The following is a 20,430-nucleotide window of genomic DNA, read 5'->3' on the forward strand; positions in this document are numbered from 1 at the left end:
TTCCTTGGTTGAATCAATTTCATTGGGGGGGGGGGTCCTGCCTCTTGAAATCCCTCCACACTCATGGTACTAATTTCTGTACTAGTTAGGACTCTTCAGGTTGCAATAAACAAAAACCCAACTCAATAGGCTTAAGCAGTAAAGATAATTTATTGGCTCATGTTACTCTAAAGTCCTGAGGAAGAGCTGGCTCTGAGCAATGCTTAATCCAAGAGTTCACACATTGTCACCAAGGACTCTGTTTCCCCCCTTTGCCATACATATTTCATCACCATGTTTCATGTAGTGACCTTCCAGCAGCTCCAGCTTCTCCCACTGGAGTCGTAAAGTGGCTCCAGCAATTCCAGACTCACATCCTCATACTCGTAACTGCTTTACAAGTCCTGAGACTCATATTCTCCCATTCATTTGAAATGGGTCAAGTGCCCATCCCTGAACCAGCCACTCTGGCCAGTGTGTTGATTAGCTAAGGGATAGTTGGGGTCAAGAGTCCATCCTACCTGAAACCCTTGGCTGGGAATAAGTGAAATCCTCTAAGGGGAAACCACATACTGTGGCAGGCGTAGGGAATGGCAACTGAATAGACAACAAATAAGGAATTTAGAAGACACATGTAGAGGGAAACAGACACCTAAATGCTATTACCGAAATGAAGTTAGGACTGTAACAGAAATGGGGATAACATGAACCAGTGGAATACAAGAAGGTGCACCTAAGTATGCCTGGAGAAACGTAGAAAGGCTTCTCAAAGGAGGAAAAGAAGTTTTCCAGATAGATAGGGAGGCAAAGAATGAAGGAGAGCATGAGGGTATGGAGGCTGAGAGAGTCAGACATATTCAGGGCATTCCAGGTCCTGTTGGAGAATAAAGGGGGAGGGAGTGGCTGGAATAGAGAGGAATGCCAGCTGATGGAGCTGGACAGGTAGGCAAGTGCTAAGCTCCTTGACCATGTTATGGGCTTACACAGTTACCAGGTGGGTGACAGGGAACTTCTAAAGAGATTTGAACAGAGGAATAACATGAGACTTTTGTTTTAGAACAAGGATTTTGGGGGCGCCTGGGTGGCTCAGTTGTTAAGCGTCTGCCTTTGGCTCAGGGCGTGATCCCAGAGTCCTGGGATCAAGCCCCACATCAGGCTCCTCCGCTAGGAGCCTGCTTCTTCCTCTCCTACTCCCCCTGCCTGTGTTCCCTCTCTCACTGGCTGTCTCTCTCTGATAAATAAATAAATAAATAAATAAATAAATAAATAAATAAATAAATAAATAGATAGATAGATAACAAACAAACAAACAAGGATTTTGGCCACAGAGTGCAGGATGTGTTGGAGAGGTGAGAGATCCCAGACCTGATCCTACCCATTTCCCCATCTCAGTGAATGACGTCGTCACTCTCCACCCGTGGTAGTCACTGGTGGTGGTCACCTAACATGCCCAGTTCCCCCACTGCCAATCGCATGGTAAGACTGCATCTCCCTGCCCCCTTGAAATGAGGGGAGGCCATGAGCCTTGCTTTGGCCAAAGAACACTGAGTGTTAATTTTTTTAAAGATTTTATTCATCTATTTGTCAGAGAGAGCGAGCACAAGCAGGGGAGCAGCAGGCAGAGGGAGAAGCAGGCTCCCTGCTGAGCAGGAACCCAACACGGAACTCAATCCCAGGACCCTGGGATCACGACTTGAATCAAAGGCAGACACTTAGCCGACTGACCTACCCAGGTGCCCCACTGAGTGTTAATGTTAAGGGGTTTGCCACATCTCCTTTTGCTGCCTCAAGTGACTGGGGAAGCAAGTACTAAGACACAGGCTCTGTCACACTGATGCTTGATAACAAGAAGCTCTCTTTACAATCTGTGATGGATACACAGCAAGAATGAGAAGTAAACCTTTGTTATATTAAGCTACTGAGACTGGGGGCGTGTTTGTGGCTACTCTTGAGCAGAACCCACGCTAACTGAGGTACCACCCATTTGCCAAGCCATAGACCCGGGCATCATCACAGACTTCCCCCACACTCCCATTTCCCACCTCCAGGTCCTTCCGAGTCTACCTCTAAATATCTCTCCAATTCATCCATCTCCCCACCCCCACTGCCACTGCTCTAGTCTACTGCCTCGTCCTCTCCTGCCTGGTCAGCCGTCACCCTCCCCCAGCTGCGCTCTTCCTCTGATCTGGTGTGACCCGCTTACTTTCTTCCATACTTAAATGAAAGTGCTCTTACTGAAACTCCAGTTCAACCCCAACACTTTCCTGCCCTAAATCCTTCAGGTTTCCCATTTCCTTTAGAATAAAGTCAATACTTCTTAATAAGGCTTGCCAGGGTCTGCATGATTTGGCCACTGTTTACCTCCAATCGCTCTCTCTCTCGTTCCTTCACACTTGAAATGAACCAACCTCCCTTCAGCGTCTTAAATTTGCTCTGTTCTTCCTCAGCTCTCACACTTGCTTTTCCCTTTGTCTGAAACCTCTAACCTTGGCTAATTCTTACCCAGTCTTCAGATCCCAGCTTAGCTGTCACTTCTTCCTGAAAGCTTTCCCTGAGCCTCTGGCACTGAGTTAGATACCCTTCTGTGTACTCCTTTGTGCTTCCAGCACCTTGAACTTTTCATGGCACATCATTCATCTGGTATCATTGGTACTTAATAAAAAGTAAAGAGGTCATCATCATGGTCCTCAAGGAATGACCATCTGTTCTAAGGGGGTGACAGCAGAGGCAAGTTATCACCCCAGATAAACTCCCTGAACCCCCAATCACTCTCCAGATAAACTCCCTGAACCCCCCTGCTTTCACCCCAGATAAACTCCCTGAACTCCCCTGCTATCACTCCCCAGATAATCTCCCTGAACCTCCCTGTTATCCCCCCAGATAAACTCCCTGAACCCCTGATATCACTCCCCAGATAGACTCCCTGAACCCCTTAATCACCCCCAGATAAAACTCCCTTAACCCCCCTACTATCACTCCCCAGATAAACTCCCTGAACCCACATCCAAACCTCAGCCCCTGCTCTCGTCCCATACAGTAGTCACTGAAGATGTTCTGACGAGGAAACAAGAGGAGAAGCAGGCTGAAGGGAAGTTGCCAGCACGTAACTGCCATGTTCACTGTGGGGCCCCCACGGGGCCACAGGAACATGACCCCTGCTAAGTATACAGGACCTTTCTGCCTTTATTCCCCACTGATTACCTCTCTCCTTGACATGCGTCATGGACACAGTACTTGCCTGGTTTTCCTCCTACCTTCCTGGCTACTACTTCCAGTGCCCTTTGTAAAATTAAGTTGACGGTGTTGAAGATGAGTGATGGGCATGTAAGCGGTTGTGATCGTATTTTAAACTTTTGTGTGTTCTACATTTTCCAGAACCACTTTTTAAGAATAACTTTGAAATGGGGGGCGCCTGGGTAGCGCAGTCATTAGGCGTCTGCCTTCGGCTCAGGGCGTGATCCCGGCGTTTCGGGATCGAGTCCCACATCGGGCTCCTCCGCTGGGAGCCTGCTTCTTCCTCTCCCACTCCCCTGCCGTGTTCCCTGTCTTGCTGGCTGTCTCTCTGTCACATAAATAAATAAAATCTTTAAAAAAAAAAAGAATAACTTTGAAATGGAGTTTCTTTTCCATGGTAAGTTCTCATGTCCGTCTTCCCCAGTCGTTCTCAACTGTGTGCAAAATCTAGGTAAACAGCACGTGGGGATTGATGAAAAGCTTGCTCACGTTGCTGTACTTGACCTGGCCCCTGCCATTTTTCTGATCTTATCTCACACCACGCTTCCTCGTGCTGACATTGCTCCAGCCACGCTGGCCTTCCTTCTCATCCTCAAGCACGCTCATAAGTTTGTGGCCTTCGCACTTGCACAGCCGCGGGTGACAGATGCCACGACAGGCGGACCTCATTTTATTGCACTTCACTTTACTGCACCTGGGTGGCCCAGATGGTTATTGTGTTTTTTACAAATTGAAGGTTCGTGGCAACGCTATATTGAGCAAGCCCGTCGGTGTCATTTTTCCACTTCATGTGTCTGTGTCACATTTTGGTTTGTCATGGTGATCTGTGCTCAGTGATCTCTGATGTACTGTTGTAATTGTCTGGCGGTGCCACACACTGCACCCATACAAGATGGCCAACTCAATCAATAAACGTCGTGCGTGTTCTGACTGCCCCACTGTCTGGTCGTTCCCCGGTCTCTCTCCCTCTCCTCCGGCCTCCCTATTCCCTGAGACACAGCAATACTGAAAGTAGACCAGTGAGTAACCCTGCAATGGTCTCGCAGGGTTCAAGTGAAAGAAAGTCACACATCTCTCACTTTAAATCAAAAGCTAGAAATGACTAAGCTTAGTGAGGAAGTCATGTCAAAGGCCAAGACAGGCTGCAAGCTAGTCTCTTGCACCAAACAGTTAGCCAGGTTGTGAAGGCAAAGGCAAAGTCCCTGAAGGAAATTAAAAGTGCTACTCCAGTGAATAGATGAATGGTGGGAAAGTGAAACAGCCTTATTGCTGATATGGAGAAAGTTTAGTGGTTTAGACAAAAGATCAAACCGGCCATAATATTCCCTTAATCCAAAGTGTAAGCCAGAGCAAGGGCCTAAATCTCTTCAATTCCCTGAAGGCTGAGAGATACGAGGAAGCTGTGGCAAAAAAGTTGGAAGCTAGCAGAGGTTGGTTCATGAGGTTTAAGGAAAGAAGCCGTCTCCATAACATAACATAACATAACATAACATAACATAACATAACATAACATAACATCATAACATCATAACATAACATAACATAACATAACATAACATAACATAACATAACATTACAAGGTGAAGCAGGAAATGCTGATGGAGAAGCTGCTGCAAGTGATCCAGAAGATCTGGCTAAGATCATTCATGAAAGTGGCTACACTAAACAGATTTTCAATGTAGATAGGACAGCCTTTATAAGAAGATGCTATCTAGCACTTCCATAGCTAGAGAGGAGAAGTCAATGCCTGGCTTCAAAGGAGAGACTGACTCTCCCGTTGGGGCGAGTGCAGTTGATGACTCGAAGTTGAAGCCAGTGCTCATCGACCATTCTGAAAATTCCAGGGCCCTGAAGAATTATGCTGAATCTACTCTGCTGTGCTCTGTAAATGGAACAAGGCCTGAATGACAGCACATCTATTTATAACATGGTTTATTGACTATTTTAAGCCCACTGTTGAGACCTACTTCTCAGAAAAGAAGATTCCTTTCAAAATATGACTGCTCATTGACAAGACACCTGGTCACCCAAGAACTCTGATGGAGATGTCCAATGAGATTGTTTTCATGCCTGCTAATGCAACATACAGTCTGCAGCCCATGGATCAAGGAGTAATTCTGGCTTTTGAGTCTTATTACTTGAGTAACATATTTCGTAAGGCTCCCATAGATAGTGATTCCTCTGATGGATCTGAGCCAAGTCAATTGAAAACCTTCTGGAAAGGATTAATCATTCTAGATGCCATTAAGAATATTCATGATTCATGAGAAGAGGTCAAAATATCACGAACAGGATTTTGGGAGAAGTTGATTCCAACTCTCAAGGATGACTTTGAGGGGTTCAAGACGTCAGCGGAGGCGGTCACTGCAGATGCGGTGGAAATAGCAAGAGCACGAGAATAAGAAGTGGAGCCTGAAGATGGGACTGAGTTGCTGCAACCTCGCGGTAAAACTGTTCCCGATGAGGACTTGCTTCTTATGGATGAGCAAAGAGAGTGGTTTCTTGAGATGGAATCTACTCCTGGTGGAGATGCTGTGAGGACTGTGGAATAAGATAGTTGAGATGACTGAGACCATCACGTAAACTTAGTTGATCAAGCAGCAGCAGCAGGGTCGAGAGGATTGTCTCAAGTTTTGAAAGAAGTTCTACTATGGGTAAAATGCTATCAATCAGCATCACATGGTACAGAGAAATCATTCGTAAAAGGAAAAGTCAAATGATGCAACAAACCTTATTACTGTCTCGTTTTAAGAAAATGAGATGCCTGGTGCCTCAGTTGTTAAGCGTCTGCCTTCGGCTCAGGTCATGATCCCAGGGTCCTGGGATCGAGTCCCGCATTGGGCTCCCTGCTCAGCAGGGAGCCTGCTTCTCCCTCTGCCTGCTGCTCCCCTGGTCGTGCTTGCCCTCTCCCTCTCCCTCTCTCTCTGTCAAATAAATAAATAAGATCTTAAAAAAAAAAAAAAGAAAGAAATTACCATAGCCATCCTAACCTTCAGGACCCACCACCCTGATCAGTCAGCAGCCATAAACATCAAAGCAAGGCCCTCCAACAGCAAAAAGATTATGACTTGCTCAAAGCTCAGATGATGGTTAGCATTTTGTAGCAATAAAGTATTTTTAATTAAGGTAAATACATTGTTTTTTTAGACATAATGTTATTGCACACTTAATAGACTACAGAATAGTGTAAACACAACTTTAATATGTACTGGGAAACCACAAAATTCATTTGACTCACTTCATTGTGATATTCCCTTTTTGCAATATTCCTTTTATTAAGGTGGTCGGGACCCAAACCAGCAATATCTCTGAGGTACGCCTGTACACGATCTCTGCTCAAATGCCACCCCCTAACACAGTCATGGTAAAATAGTGCAAACACATGCACACGCGAGCTCTGTCACGGTGACCTGTTTTATTGTCTGCATAACACTTATCACTGTCTAGAATTATCTGATTTATTTATTTATTTGAATTTTGTTCACCAGCTCCACATTGTCTAGCACTCCTAGAAAGTGAGTTCCTATTTACTGTTTTATCCCAACTCTTGGCATATTCAAATTGCCCAATAAATATTCGTTGGATAGATAAATAGATGTGGGGCACCTGGGTGGCACAGCGGTTAAGTGTCTGCCTTCGGCTCGGGGTGTGATCCCGGCGTTATGGGATCGAGCCCCACATCAGGCTCTTCTGCTATGAGCCTGCTTCTTCCTCTCCCACTCCCCCTGCTTGTGTTCCCTCTCTCGCTGGCTGTCTCTATCTCTGTCAAATAAATAAATAAAATCTTAAAAAAAAAAAGATAAATAGATGTGAGCCTGCAGAACTCAGGAGAGAAAGCTGAGGGGGGTGGATTTGGGAGGTGGCATCATAATAGGAACAGTTGAAACAATTTCATGAATCGATTTGCCCAGTGAGAGTGGGCAGAAGTTGGGAAGACCAGAATAGAATCCAGGAGATCATCTACAGAGTGGAAAAAGGAAAAGAAGCCTGGGAAGGAAATCAAAAAGACATGGTCAGAGAGACTGCAGAGAAGTATTGGAGGGAGACGCATCCTAGAAACCAGGACAGAAGAGAGTTTGGGAGCAGGAAGTAGGGGACGACACAGCAAAGAAGTAATTGGATGAAATGTGCCCATTGGCTTCTGGTCACTGAGAAGTCACCGGTGATCATCCAGTTCCAGCATAATTAGGGGCAATTGGCAACCAATGGAAGTCATTAGATAAATGCCTTGGCCTCCTGCCATTTGGAGGGACAATTCTGATGTCCCTCAGTGGGTCCCCAGCAGGATTGAGCCCCAGTGGAACAAGTTCAGAAATACACCCTTGGGGGCGCCTGGGTAGCGCAGTCATTAAGCATCTGCCTTCAGCTCAGGGCGTGATCCCGGCATTCCAGGATCGAGTCCCACATCGGGCTTCTCTGCTGGAAGCCTGCTTCTTCCTCTCCCACTCCTCTGCTGTGTTCCCTCTCTCACTGGCTGTCTCTCTGTCACATAAATAAATAAAATCTTAAAAAAAAAAAAAGAAATACACCCTTTATTGGCTTATCTTTCTCTCCTGTTTCATCCTCTCTACTCTGTTTCCCCTGCTCCCTGGGGTCCCCTCCCACATAAACTATTAGCATTCAAGTCCTCTCTCAGGCTCTGCTTTCGGGGAGATCCAAATTAGGAGAGACTAGTTGCATTTCTCTTTCCATTTTTGGGGGATGGAACGAGACTTCCCTTTACATCCCATCATCTGGAACTCACGTGTGTCCATGTGTAAACTTTCATAACCGCAAGGGCAGGGGATTATTACGACTGCCTCAGATCAATATTGACCCATCGCCTGGGGCTGGGTGTACCATTCATTGATAATATCCAAGCCAGATTCCAGCTCTGGCTCCAAGCCATCACAATTCTGTGACTAATGAGTGTGGGGGCCCCTCGCAAGGACGGGACATCTTAACCCCTGCACATCCTCTGCTTATACCAACCCCAAAGGGTGAGGCGTTCAGTTCACACCTCAGCTCTGCAGGGCACCATGCCAAGTGCTGGGGACCGGAACGCAAAGACCATAAAATAGAACTCCTTACCCGAAGGGCGGTATTATCCAGAACGTTACATATACAGGGACGGTAATGCAAAACTACAGAGATAGCACAGTTGATGCCAAATCAGAGAGGGGAGCATTATTAGTCAGGATAGACTAGGTTATGCTGAAGAAACAAATAATCCCTCAGATTTATTTATCCCACACTACGGAGCCCTCGCGGTGGACAGGAGTTTCTAGTCCGTGGCATCATGCTCAAGCCAGAACCCAGCCTGATGGAGCAGCTGATATCTGGGTATTGCTGAGCCAGAGGGAAAGAGAGCTCCAAAGGGTTTTGAATTAGCAATTGAATTCTTGGCCCAGAAACGAAATGTATGACTTCCACTTATAACTCATTGGCTGAAACTGGTCACATGGCCCCATCCGACCTCAGAAAGCCAGGAAGTGAGATTCTACCAGAAGATATGCCAGAAGGCAGGGAGGCGGAGATATCTGGTGAACAGTGTAAAGACTTCCAGAAAGCATGAAGATGAATGACGTTTAACCGAGCCTTGAAAATACTTTAGTCTTCAATAAATGAAGTTAGGGTCAAGGGAGAGGACCCACCAAATAGGGAGCCGCATAAGAGAAGTCCCGGAGGCCAGAGAGCACCTGACGGGTGTGAGCACAGCCAGGCTTCATGAGAGGGTGAGGTCCGCACCAGACTAGGAACCGGGCTGGAAGGCTGAGTTTCCGCGGTGAAGGGCTCTGAATATCCTAATAAGGATTTTAGACTCTAATAGATGATTGGCAATAGGGAGCTACCAAGAGGATTTTAAGCAAGGAGGTAACATGATCTGATTTGTGTTTTAGGAAGATAACACAGTGGCAGAATGGGAAGGAGATTGGAAGGGAGAGAGACCCAAGTCTGGGAAGCTTTGTCGCAGACAGTCCAGGCAAGAATAGGGCGGCAGGAGCCGAGGGCGGGGCTGGGAGGATGCCGAGGGAAAAACAGATGGGAGAAGACACTTCCCATCTAGAAAGGATCACTGCCTTTTTTTTTTTTTAATGAAAATATTCAAACATATACAAGAGGAGAGAAAATAGTTTAACAAACCCCCATCTACCATCACCCAGCTTGAATTGTTCTATCCACATGGCCAATTTCTCTTCACCGATGTCCCCACCCCCTTCGCTCCACTGCATGACTTTAAAGCAAATCCCAATTGCCATTTTGCTTAATCTGTCATTTCTTCTGTATGTGTTCTAAAAGATAAAGACTTTTTAACCACAAGCACAATACCATTATCCCACCTAAAAAAAATAACAATTACTTAACGTTATCACATATCCAGCCATTAGCCCAATTTCCTTACTGGTCTCTTAATTTTTTCCCAGTTGGTTTGTCCGAATCAGGATCCACACGGGGTCCACACATCCCATTTGGTTCTCCCTCTTCCTCTCTCATGGTATTTACTCATTGAAGATTCTGGGTCATCCCTCCTCTGGAATTTCCCCAATTCTGGATTTTGCCAACGGTCTCCCCCTGCCTGCTGACATTTGACATGTTTGTCTTCCCCTCGCATTTCCGGCGAACTGGTGGCTGGATCTGAACCTTCCCTCCTTTGAACAGAAGCAGAGGGAGGAGAAGGGAAGCGGAAAGGGGGCCATTACTGACACGACACCTTCCGTTTGCCAGGCACCGTGTGGATTCCGTATAAAGATGATCTCCTTGAACCCTCACCGCGACTCCGTTGAACCCTCACCGCGACTCTGAGGTGAGTGCTCACGACCACTGTTTTGTCGGACGAGGACACTGGGATGGAGGGGGCGAAGCCACCTGCCCCAGCTCATAAAACCAGAAAAAGAGGGAGGTGGGGTCGTAACCTAGTTCTGTCTGACCCCGAAGCCCCTTCTCTTTCCGCTGCTGCGGCAGGGAAAAGGGACGTGGCCCATGCTGGCCATGCCGGGAGGAAACCCAGCTCTCCTGACTCCTGAGACGGCTTCAGTATTGAGAATAGACATGGCCACTTGCTATGTGGCCGGTACCTTCCATACATCACGAGGACAGGAAATGATGCTTCGTGATCCCCATTTTACAGGTGGGGACACCAAAGTCCAGAAAGGGTGAGTGGCTTGCGCTGGGCCCTGCCGCTGGCGCACAGAGCCGGGATACACCCCCAGGTCCGTCTGACGGCAGAGCCCATGCCCTACACGGCCTCTCCTCATGGGTGGCTGCAACTTTCCTGGGGGCCTTGGGGGTGTGGGGGTGGGTGCAGAGAGGGGAAGGAGCAGGCTGGCTTTTCTGGCTGGAATCGGGGAAATGAGCTGTCACTGTTGGGCAGAGTGGATCTGCTTCTTCCTACCACATTCCCCAACCCAGCACGGCATAGACTCGGCTCACAGCCGTGAGGCCGGGAGGGAGGGCCGGCCCACGCCCAGCCCCATCAATCTTGGTGGCAGGGACTCCCTCCTAGAGCTTTCTCCAGCAGCCGCACTCCCTGCTGCAACGGGGCAAGAATCCAGGAGGACGGCACTCCGAGGGGAGACAGAGGCAAGGCTCCCCATGCTAGGAAGCCCTGCGAGCAGCTCTTCCCCCTCAGAGCCGCAGGGACAAGCGCAGAGAAAAACCAGGACATTCCCCCCCACCAGGATATTTTGTATGCTTTGCACTTGCTGCTGTGTTTCCTTCATCTAAAAGCTCTCAAATTTCAAATAAAAAGGTACAATGAAAGCAGCAGCAGGATAAATAGCCCCAGCGATCTGAGCCGAAACCCTGGAAGCTTTATTCACATCTTTAGAAAAACTCAGAAGGCTCCTAGTAGCAGCTGCGTACAAAGCCTCGCACTTGAATTCGAAGGCTGCCAGAAATAGGCCTGTCAGGCCTGAAATATCACTGCATTTCATTACTCTTAAATGTGCGTCACCATCTCTGCCTCATTACCAGCTGGGGGGTATTCTCCAGACCAACTCGAGAGAGAACTGGGAAGTGGGAGCTGTGGGGAAGGGGACAGGCCGAGCTGGGGCAAGAACACGGGGATGGGAGGGGGACCGCAAAGCCTCACGAGGCCTAGTGTCTAGCGGGAGGCCCACAGCCCTGGAAGATCCTGCTACCCGCATGTCCCCAACAGGAGAGTCTGATGTCACCAGCTGGGGCGGTGAAGCCAGGAAGAGACAGGGAAGAGGCAGGACTGCTGAGGAGGCAGGGAGGACAGTCTTTGAGCAAAGAATGGGGCCCGAAGATGCAGCGGGTAAAGGGCACTGAGGCCTTCACGCCTGGCGGCAGGTAGGAACCAGTCAAAGGCAAATTAGGCCGGCAAGACCTGGGGAGTCTAGAATCACAGGCACAAAGCCAGTGGAAAATCCTGGAGGGAGATGGTGCTGGAGGGTTGGAAGTTTGGAGCCCGGAGCAATCTGCATGTTTATAATAAAACTGACACTCAGGGCAGCTCTGAATAATTCAGTAGGCGCTGTGATCTCCTTACAGTGTGTGTCCCTGGGGTACAAAGGGAAAGGGGCTGGCTTGCCCAGGCCGGCTGCCTTCACTGGGCCCTCTGAAAGGGCGTGACAGACGGGCCAGCGCTGGCCACCACCCAGTCACGCTTTGCACGGTGATTGGTTTTCAAAGGAGGACAGGGTTTGTGAATGGAGCCAGCTTGTTGCTTGCTGCCTTCCAATGGACGCTGCTGGGTCGCGTGGCCAGCCTGGGCCCCCTTGTGAATGGGGCATCACCAGTGGGTGGTGAACAAGCCAGAGGTGACTCCCCATCCCCTCCCCCTGTCACCGCTGAGGCTGAGGTGAGGGAAAGAGGGAAAAGTGCCCCTGACCCTTCTCTCTGCTGACGGGTTTAACCCTCTACTGGTCCTCCTCTGTGCTGGCCCTGTATCAGTCCGAACCAAATTCGGCTGCATAAAGAAAAAAAAAAAAGTTGAAACAAGATGGAAGTTTATTTTTCCCTCACATAAAGAAGTCTGAAGAAAATCAGCACAGACCTCCTTTGTAAGTTCCAGCACCGTCAGAGACCTGGGCCTCTTGCATCTTGTGGCTCTGCCATCCTTAGGCTTTCTGTGCCACTCCTGGCCCAACATGGCTGCTCACACACCAACATCATGTCCACATTCCAGCCATCAGGAAAAAAGAACATGAGGAGAAGGAACCCAGGGTACATGCCAGCCATCTTTTGCAATTTCCCAGAAGCTGTCACACAAACACTTATAGTTAATAGACCACGACTTAGATAAGGTTACCCTAGCTGCAAGAGGGGCTCGGAAATGTATTGTTTGTTGCATGTGGCCGTGTGTTTGCTGGCAGACAATTCTCCACAGTTCTATTGCACTTCTTCACGTCTTACAAGTGAAATGCTGACTGCCCTTTGTTCCAGACTATCGTTTTCAGGATAGGGACCGTGCACAGAAGGTATACAGTGCCTCCCCCTAGAGCAAAGGGCAGGCATGCTGCCCGTTATAAAAGATTCGGTTTCCCCAAGTTTGAGTTCCTCTCCAGAAATGCACCCGGCAGGCGTGTGTCCAGGCATCACCTGGCTCTCTTTGGGAAGCCCCGCAGGAACTGAGGCTGCTGCCGTCCTACTGCTATTACTGAGAACAATAAAACGTCCCTCGTCCCAGGCCCAGGAGCCTCCGCTCCTGCCAGCAGCTATGACATGGGCCAGCGTGCTAGCTTATAAATAGGATAAAATCACAGATGTTCACAATTCTCAACAGTGTCCAGCTAAGAATCAGGGTTTCTGCAGGGATAGGTACTGAAAGTCTGCCACATGTCCCTTCCCAGCTACTTGAACTGTGCGCACAGGTGTTTTCAGGTGCCTCTGCCCCTCCCACAACCAGAGGGAGTGGTCTTCACGTGAACTTCAGCCACTTCCAGAATCCCAGCAGGTCCTGAAATGCCCAGACATGGGGGAGCCACTGCACCGGCTCACCTCCTCAGCTCTGAGTGTTCGCCGGGGCCCCATGGACGGCTTGGTCCCACCGAGTCAGTCCCCACATTAGAGGAGGGTGCTGAGACCTCCTCTAGCTTCTGCATCTGGAGTGACTTGGTGACTTTCTCCTCAGTTCCCTGAACCAAACCGCACCCCTTCTCTTTCCCCACCCCATCTCTTCCAGATCCCCTCCTCCCCACTTCCCCACCAAGGTCTTCCAGGTCAGATCCCCCTAGAACCACAACCCTCAGTTGGCCTGCTCTGCAACTGCCCCCCTGCCCTGAGACGGTCCTCCTCTGGGCAAGAAGGCTGGGACCCAGCCAGGCCATGTGTGCAATACGCATCCTCACCCCCACTCAAGATGCTTGTGTGTGTGGTGAAAACAACTCCAGGTCATTCCACATGCCCCCACCCCAGCCCACCCCCATCCCTCTCCTCTTCATCCCGCAAACCAGATCTCCCTCCGAAGTCACCCTAACTCCTCTTACCCCTTACCCCACTTCACCATCCAGTCACTGGTGGAGCCCTGCCTCTAAGCTTCTCTGGTGTCTGTCCCCTCCGCCCCAACTCCGCTGCCCTGTTTCAGACCCTGTTACCTCTCACCCAGAGTCCAGGCTCCAAAGAGGCGCCCAAGTGACCATTCTAACAAGTAAATGAGCTCATAGCCCTCACCAGCCACTGAACAAAGTTTAAACTCCTAACTGTGGAACCTAACACCCGATTGTTCTGCTTGTCCCTCTCGTGCCATCCCCTACACACTCCCACGCTCCAGCCACACTGGGCCACTCTGCAGGTCCCCAATGCTCCCCGACAATCTTCGATGCACCAGCACTCTCACACCTGCCTTCACCTCTGCTAGGAGCGCCCTTCTCTCCTCTCCCTGCCCCCTTCCTGAACACCCACCAATTTCCATCCGTCTTTCAAGACCCAACTCAAGCATGACTTCAGGAGCTGTCCCAATGTTCCTCCACGATCTAAGTGACCAGGCTCTGCCCCTAAGTGCTGCCCCAAAGTGTGTACACACACTATCTCTATAAAGGCATGTTCCCGATTATTTGTTCATATTACCTGTCTCTTCCTCCAGACCGTAAGACCTCAGAGAGCAAGGATCAGAACTGTTCATCTTTGTGACTCAACCAGGCTCAAGAAATCCTTGCCAACTGAATAAACGGATTGTCCCTCACTTCGTTCATCTCCAATCCCAAGGCCAGCTCAATGGTGAGCTGTGAGCAAGTAACGTGGCCCAAAGCAGAAACCTCAGCTGCTTCCCTGGGGATTTCGGGCTAGAAGAGGATTCCAGGATGGGGGAAAAGGAGAGTGGGGCTGGGGAGAAGTGAATGGGGTCTGTCCCACATGAAGACCAAGGAATGGGTGCCAGAGGCAGGTCCCAAAGGAAACGCAGACGCGGGTCACACCTGGAGCACGATGTCCGTCTTCTTTCTGGTATATGCGTGGGGGGGTGTGCGGGCAGAGAGGGGAGACCCAGGGCAGGCTTCTGGGTCTGGATTTGTACCAGACGCTCCCAGAGCCCGCAAGGAGACCCAGAAGGAATCCCTTAATATCACTCTCAGGAAATCCATGGCTCAAGGTGTTTGCTAGGCCCCAGGACAGGAAGCTCAGTCCAATGCCAGGGACTCTGTCTCCTGCATTATTGCCAAGGAGAGAGACCCTACACGATGAGATCTAGATTACACATTAAAAGGCTTCCAGCCCAAAATGCAAGGAGATATCCCAGATTGGGGCTTGGAACAGAAAAAGCATCTGAGTGAAAAAACATGAAATCCAAGTAAAGTATGTTGTCTGGGTAATAGTATTGCACCAATGTTAATTTCTTCGTTTTGACAAATGTACCAGGGTGATGTAAGATATTAACTTTGGGGGAAGCTGGGCGAAGAGTATATGGGAACTCTTTATACTATCTTTGCAACTTTTCTGTAAGCCTAAAATTATTCCAAATGAACTAAAATAAAACACGCACGCACGCACACACACACACACACTTTAAAACCTAAGCTCAAGATTTAAGAGGCAGGAAGAGAAAGCAAGCATGAGTTTCAATGGAAGGTAAAGGGGCAAGAAGGGAGGATACATGTTTCATTCTTAGGAACCTGAGGACCTTTACCAGAGTCATTCATCCACTCAACAAGTATTTATTGAACATCTGCTATGTGCCAAGCATTGTTTTCAGACCCTGGGATACTGCAGTAAACAAAATAGCCAAATCCCCACTGGGGCTTATATTTTAGTGGGTTGAGAGCTTAATATTACCTACTCACAGCCCCTCCTCGGGGCTCCAGCACTCAGGTCACATCAGGGTGCAGGAAGGGCTTTGCTTGAGCAAGCCTGAGGTGGCTCCAGAGAGGGCGCTCAGTTGGGCTAACTCCTTGGCTTCTAATCAGTCATGGAACTACAGGCCTGGGCTTTCTACTTCCTAAAATAAGGGAAATAGTGAGAAGCCAACTTTGTCCCAGAAATACGTTGTCGCTCAGGATGCATGACAGTCTAGTTCAAGGGCCTGTATTAATATGATTGTTGTAAATATTTGCATTCAGGCCAAGAACTAGGTTAGGACCGCTCTTCTGTAGTTTCTACAAACCTTCGTCTCTCCGTCGTCAAAGAATCCTCAGAATTGGCAGAGAAACTCGAAGCAAAATTTGCGTGCTCACACCGTGCAGGACCACCAGCTCCACGATCAAGGCCAGGATCAGGCCCACGCACCGACCCAGTGCTCAGGCAATCCTGCCACAGCGGGCGGGAACTCAGAGCTGCGCTGGGCCCTGAGCCCCTCACCCCCACCCCTGCGCAGCCTCCGCTCCCGAGCGCAGGGACTGCGCGACCCCCGCCGCGTTCTGCACCGAGACCCGCGCCTGGGGTGCCGCGGGAGGCACCGAGGCCCGGGCCGCGCCCCTCTGGCCCCGGCCCAGCCGCCTTCGGAGGGAAAGTTGTTGCTCAACTCTGAGGAATGCGGAGCCAAAGCGGCGGCGAGAGGAAGCGGCCGGAGATGACGGCGACAGCCGCCGGGGACCGCGCCGGGGCGGCGCGCGGCGAACTTTGCCCAAATGTAAACAGCGGTCCGGCCCGGGAAGCGGCGCCGCCCGACGCCCCGCGGCCTGGAGGTGACAACCACGCGGGCGGCCGCTGGTGCGACGTGGGGCTGCGATGGCCCGAGCCCGGCGCCCGCCCCCGGGCAGTTGGGGAACGCGGGGCCGAGGAAGGCCCCAGGACCGGGCAAGAACCGCCCACTGAAGACTCCGAGGCGCAGGGAGTTTGGGTTTTTTGTTCCCGATGGGTCTCCCACGCCCAAGAGTGCCTTGTGAACACAGTAGGCGCTCAAGACACATTTTTGAGAGACTGACCCCACCCCCCAGCCTCAGTTTCCTCCTGTGTACCGGGAAAGGTTGGATCCCCGAGGCCCCTGGCCACTCTGAAATTCTAGGATGCCGAGATTAAATCCCATGTGTACTGCTGTGGTTTTGCTTTTAGTTTTTCAGGGACATTTTTAGTGCTACCCTTTATGATGTGCCAGGAGTGAATTTGACACCAGATGGCTTTTTTTTTTTTTTTTAAATAAGAAAGAAGACAAAGGGAGGGAGAAAAATATTTTCCAACTGGCAGTGCTGACAGCATTTTGGAAGAGAATCCAGGGAGGCAAAGAGGAGCTGTTTCAGCTTGATTTTTTCCTCCTCCCGCACACTTTGCCACCCTGGACTCCACCGTGGATGGGATAGATCACACTGGAGCTTTTTATAGATGAGGCAAAGGGAACATCATCACAGGAAACGCCACCCCTGGTTGGTTCTTGCTTTGTCCTCTCTGGCTCTCCCAGAGAACTGGCCCCAGCCATGGGGTTGGGGACTGCGGCTACAGGCAGGGCTCTGGCGGAAGACTGACTCTGGTGTGAATTAGAACAACAGAGACACACCTGGCAAATCAAAAGTCAGAGCTCCCTGCCTGGGGAGCATTAAGGAAAACTAGCCAATATGGCAGTGTCTTTTCTGGAATTCCTCTTCTCTTGGATCCCAACTCCCTCTCTTCACACAGGGAGGAGAGGAGCTGGTCCTCACGCAGAATGGCCTCCAGCTCGGTTCTTAATGTTGTGGCAAGAAGGGAAATTCCTAGAATGAGCCGGTTTGGCAGCACGTACAATGGCGTCACCCCGGGATGCTGCAGTCAGACTGCTTGGGTTCGAATCTTGGCTGCACCTGTTGCTAGTGGTTTGACGGGGACACGTGACCTTACCTCTCTGTGCCTTAGTCTCTTCAACTGTGAAGTCGAAGAAAGTCCCCCTCTACTAGGTTTGTTGTGTGGATTTAATGAGATAATACACGACAAATGCTAGTGGTCCGCCTCTTCAACAGACCAACATGGTATGCAATCGGCATTCTCTTGTTCAGCTACAGGACCCCCAAAACTAGGACCTTGTGCTGGGTTGGTCCCTGAAGAGCCCACTGGGGCAACGTCACCTTTGGGCAAAGGAGCCCTGGTCCAGTTGACTGGTCCCTCCCTCCGCCTCCTTCACATCCCTAGGAGACTAGAGGAAGGCAGCACCGAATAAGCAGAAATCATGTGTCAGGCTCCAACTGGATGAACTACCCCTCAAGGGGCCTGGGTGGGGGGCTCAGTAAGAAATAGGCCACTATTAGCCCTAGGGGAAGACGGGAGCAGTGGGCCAAGAGAGGAGGGCTACTGGTGCTAGGTTAAGAGGTTGTGACCAATGCAGTGAGGGTCTTGTCAGGGCCACCCATGGTCTATGACCCTATGGGGTGTCCTGGATTTTCTGCTGATAACTTGTTTTCTAATTGTTTCATATGGAGTACTCTTAAATCCTTGACCAGCACGCTCCGCTCCGTGAGGCCAGATCTTTCTGCTGTGGGATCCACCCCCACACACACACACACACCCAGCAAAAGCCACACAAACACGCTGGAGGTGCTCATTGATCGGGCTGAGCTGTTGTTTATGGCCTGAATGTGAGATCCTAAACCCCAGTGTGATGGTATTAGGAGGCTGGGCCTTTGGGAGGTGATTGGGTCATGAGCCTTCAGGAATGGGATTAGCGTTCTTATAAAAGAGACCCCATAGAGCTCTCTCGCTCCTTCTGCCATGTGAGGACACAGACAGAAGACGGCCATCTCTGAACCAGGAAGCAGGCCCTCACCAGACACCGAAACTGACAGCACCTTGATCTTGGACTTCCCAGCCACAGAACTGTGAGAAATACATTTCTCACCTAGTCTATGGCACTCTGTGACGGCAGCCCAAATTAAGACATGGTAAAACAGGGGAACAGGTTGGACGTCCAGACTCGACGGGCAAGGGGAGACAGCAAGTAGCTGGGCCCTCGGAGACCAGAGGGTCATCTGCTGGCCCCAAGTGTCTTTTCTTCAACCCACAGGCTTGCCCTGCAGATACTCCATTCACACTTTTCCAGCCTCTAGGAAGTCAGTGACACCTAAGGTTCCCAGCCTGTCCTGCCACAGGGGCTGTCTCCTGCTACTCTGTCGCTCCCGGCCCACGTGAGCCTCCGAGGCCAGTTTACTGCCACCTCTTCCCTTTCTGGAAAGCGCACTGAACTCTCGGCCAGGACAGAGCCAACTGCTACCCTGAAACATTCGGGAAATTTCTGTCGTTATTCACATGGCTGGCTCATTCTCCCTCGGTCTCCTCTTCTACCTTGACTACCATCTATCAAAATTAACTACCCCCTTAAAATTACCTACATTATCTTATCCTGTTTATTTGGTTATTTGCACACTCAGTGTCCTCCCCACCACACCTGGGCTGAAGGTTCCACGACGGCAGGGGATCTTGTCTTCTGCTCATCATTATCCTCATCCTCGCCCCTTTCACGGTGCCCGGTATGCAGCAAGTGTCTACTTAATGAGTGGTGACCTCCTCCCTGAATTGTTCTCCCTTCTCTCTAGCATCTTCCATCCATTGTCAACTGTTAGGTAATTCTTGTGTCTCCAAAAGATGTATCGGCCTCCTTTATTTTGAAATCTGATTAATGCTACCCTTTCAGCCGTCAGCTTCTTTTCCCCTCAGTCACCCCACCAAATACCCAGGGAAGATACTTGGTATTTATGTGATAGTTGGGACCCTTTGGTTGAAAGCCACAGAAGACCAAGCAAAAGTGACTTAGACAATGAGCAAGTGTCTCATTCTTCAAGAGGCAGAGAGGGTTAATTCCATCTTTGGTAAAGTCAAGGTTCCATTCAAGCTTCCAGCCAGCCTGTGGCTCTGTCAGGGCCCCTGGCCCAGCGGACTTCCCCTAGGTCTCCTTGGCCAGGGCTGCCCCACATGCCTGCACCTAAACCAGGTGCTGAGAGGGGGCAGAAGCCCCCTGACCGGCTGCCTAGACTTATCAACACTCCTCTCCCATGGCTGACAGGGGGGTCTCCTTCCCTGGGGACAGAGCGATGTACATTCAGAAACAAAATCAAGGCACAGGAAAAAGGAAGGGAGTGCCGTTGAATCCATGAGCTGCCTGCTAACCTTCCAACCGTCTTCCTGCTTAAGTTAGCCAGCGTTGGTTTCTGTGGCCTGTGACCACAGAGTTCTGGCTGATGCAGATCTGCGGCTATGCAGTGACGAGTGACAGGAGCAGTGTTCGTGGCCAGGAGGGTGACGTCAGCACACATCCATGACATAGAATGGTCACACAGAAGAAGAGGCGAGATGGCCCTAAGACCCTGGGAAATGGCTGGTGGGTTCTGAACCTAGGTTGTTAGAGCTCAGAGCCAGAGGCTGAATATTTCAGGTGAGCTGACTACGCCTGTGTCCCCAGGCTCTGTGACCTGGGGAAGGCACTCAATGGATGCTCAGTACGTACTAAAGTGGCCTAAAGTGACCACCCCTCCCTTTTTAAAATCCTTTCCTTCCTTGGTGTCCAGGGGGCCATGCCTCTCGATGACTGGCCTCTCCCACCCGTTGCCTTCCCTTCGGAAGACCTGAGCAAGTGCACAGCCATTTTCCCCGGCTCATCTCTCGCCCTCCTCGGGGACACGCAGCTTCGTGGTTCTGTTCTCAAGCAGCTCTCCCTCCTCTGGACCCAAGACTCCAGCGTCACTCAGACCTGCCCCGTCCCCCAGTCTGAGAGTCAGAACTTCCAGCTGGGACCTTCAACTCCTTTCCTTCCTCCTCTCAGTGCCTGACTCCCACTGCTCCCATGGAGCCCGCTTTGAAGAACTTGGTCCGGTCCCCGGCACACCATCAACGTCTGACTAGTGGTCGTCAATCGTCTCTTATCTTCTTCTGCCTAATGGCCTGCCTCAA

The 20,430-nt window shown here is 50.3% G+C and overlaps 1 long non-coding RNA gene across 1 annotated transcript; it reads left to right on the forward strand.

Moving 5' to 3' along the window:
* The first annotated feature begins 9,820 nt into the window (after positions 1-9,820).
* Positions 9,821-15,789, forward strand: LOC123787192 (uncharacterized). Its single transcript, XR_006778129.2, has 3 exons — positions 9,821-9,997; positions 14,240-14,373; positions 15,708-15,789. It is a non-coding gene; the product is annotated as an uncharacterized LOC123787192 (long non-coding RNA).
* Positions 15,790-20,430: the final 4,641 nt, after the last annotated feature.

Source organism: Ursus americanus, chromosome 17 (assembly GCF_024610735.1).
Source record: "Ursus americanus isolate L20-20 chromosome 17, mUrsAme1.1.p, whole genome shotgun sequence".
Classification (NCBI taxonomy): domain Eukaryota; kingdom Metazoa; phylum Chordata; class Mammalia; order Carnivora; family Ursidae; genus Ursus; species Ursus americanus.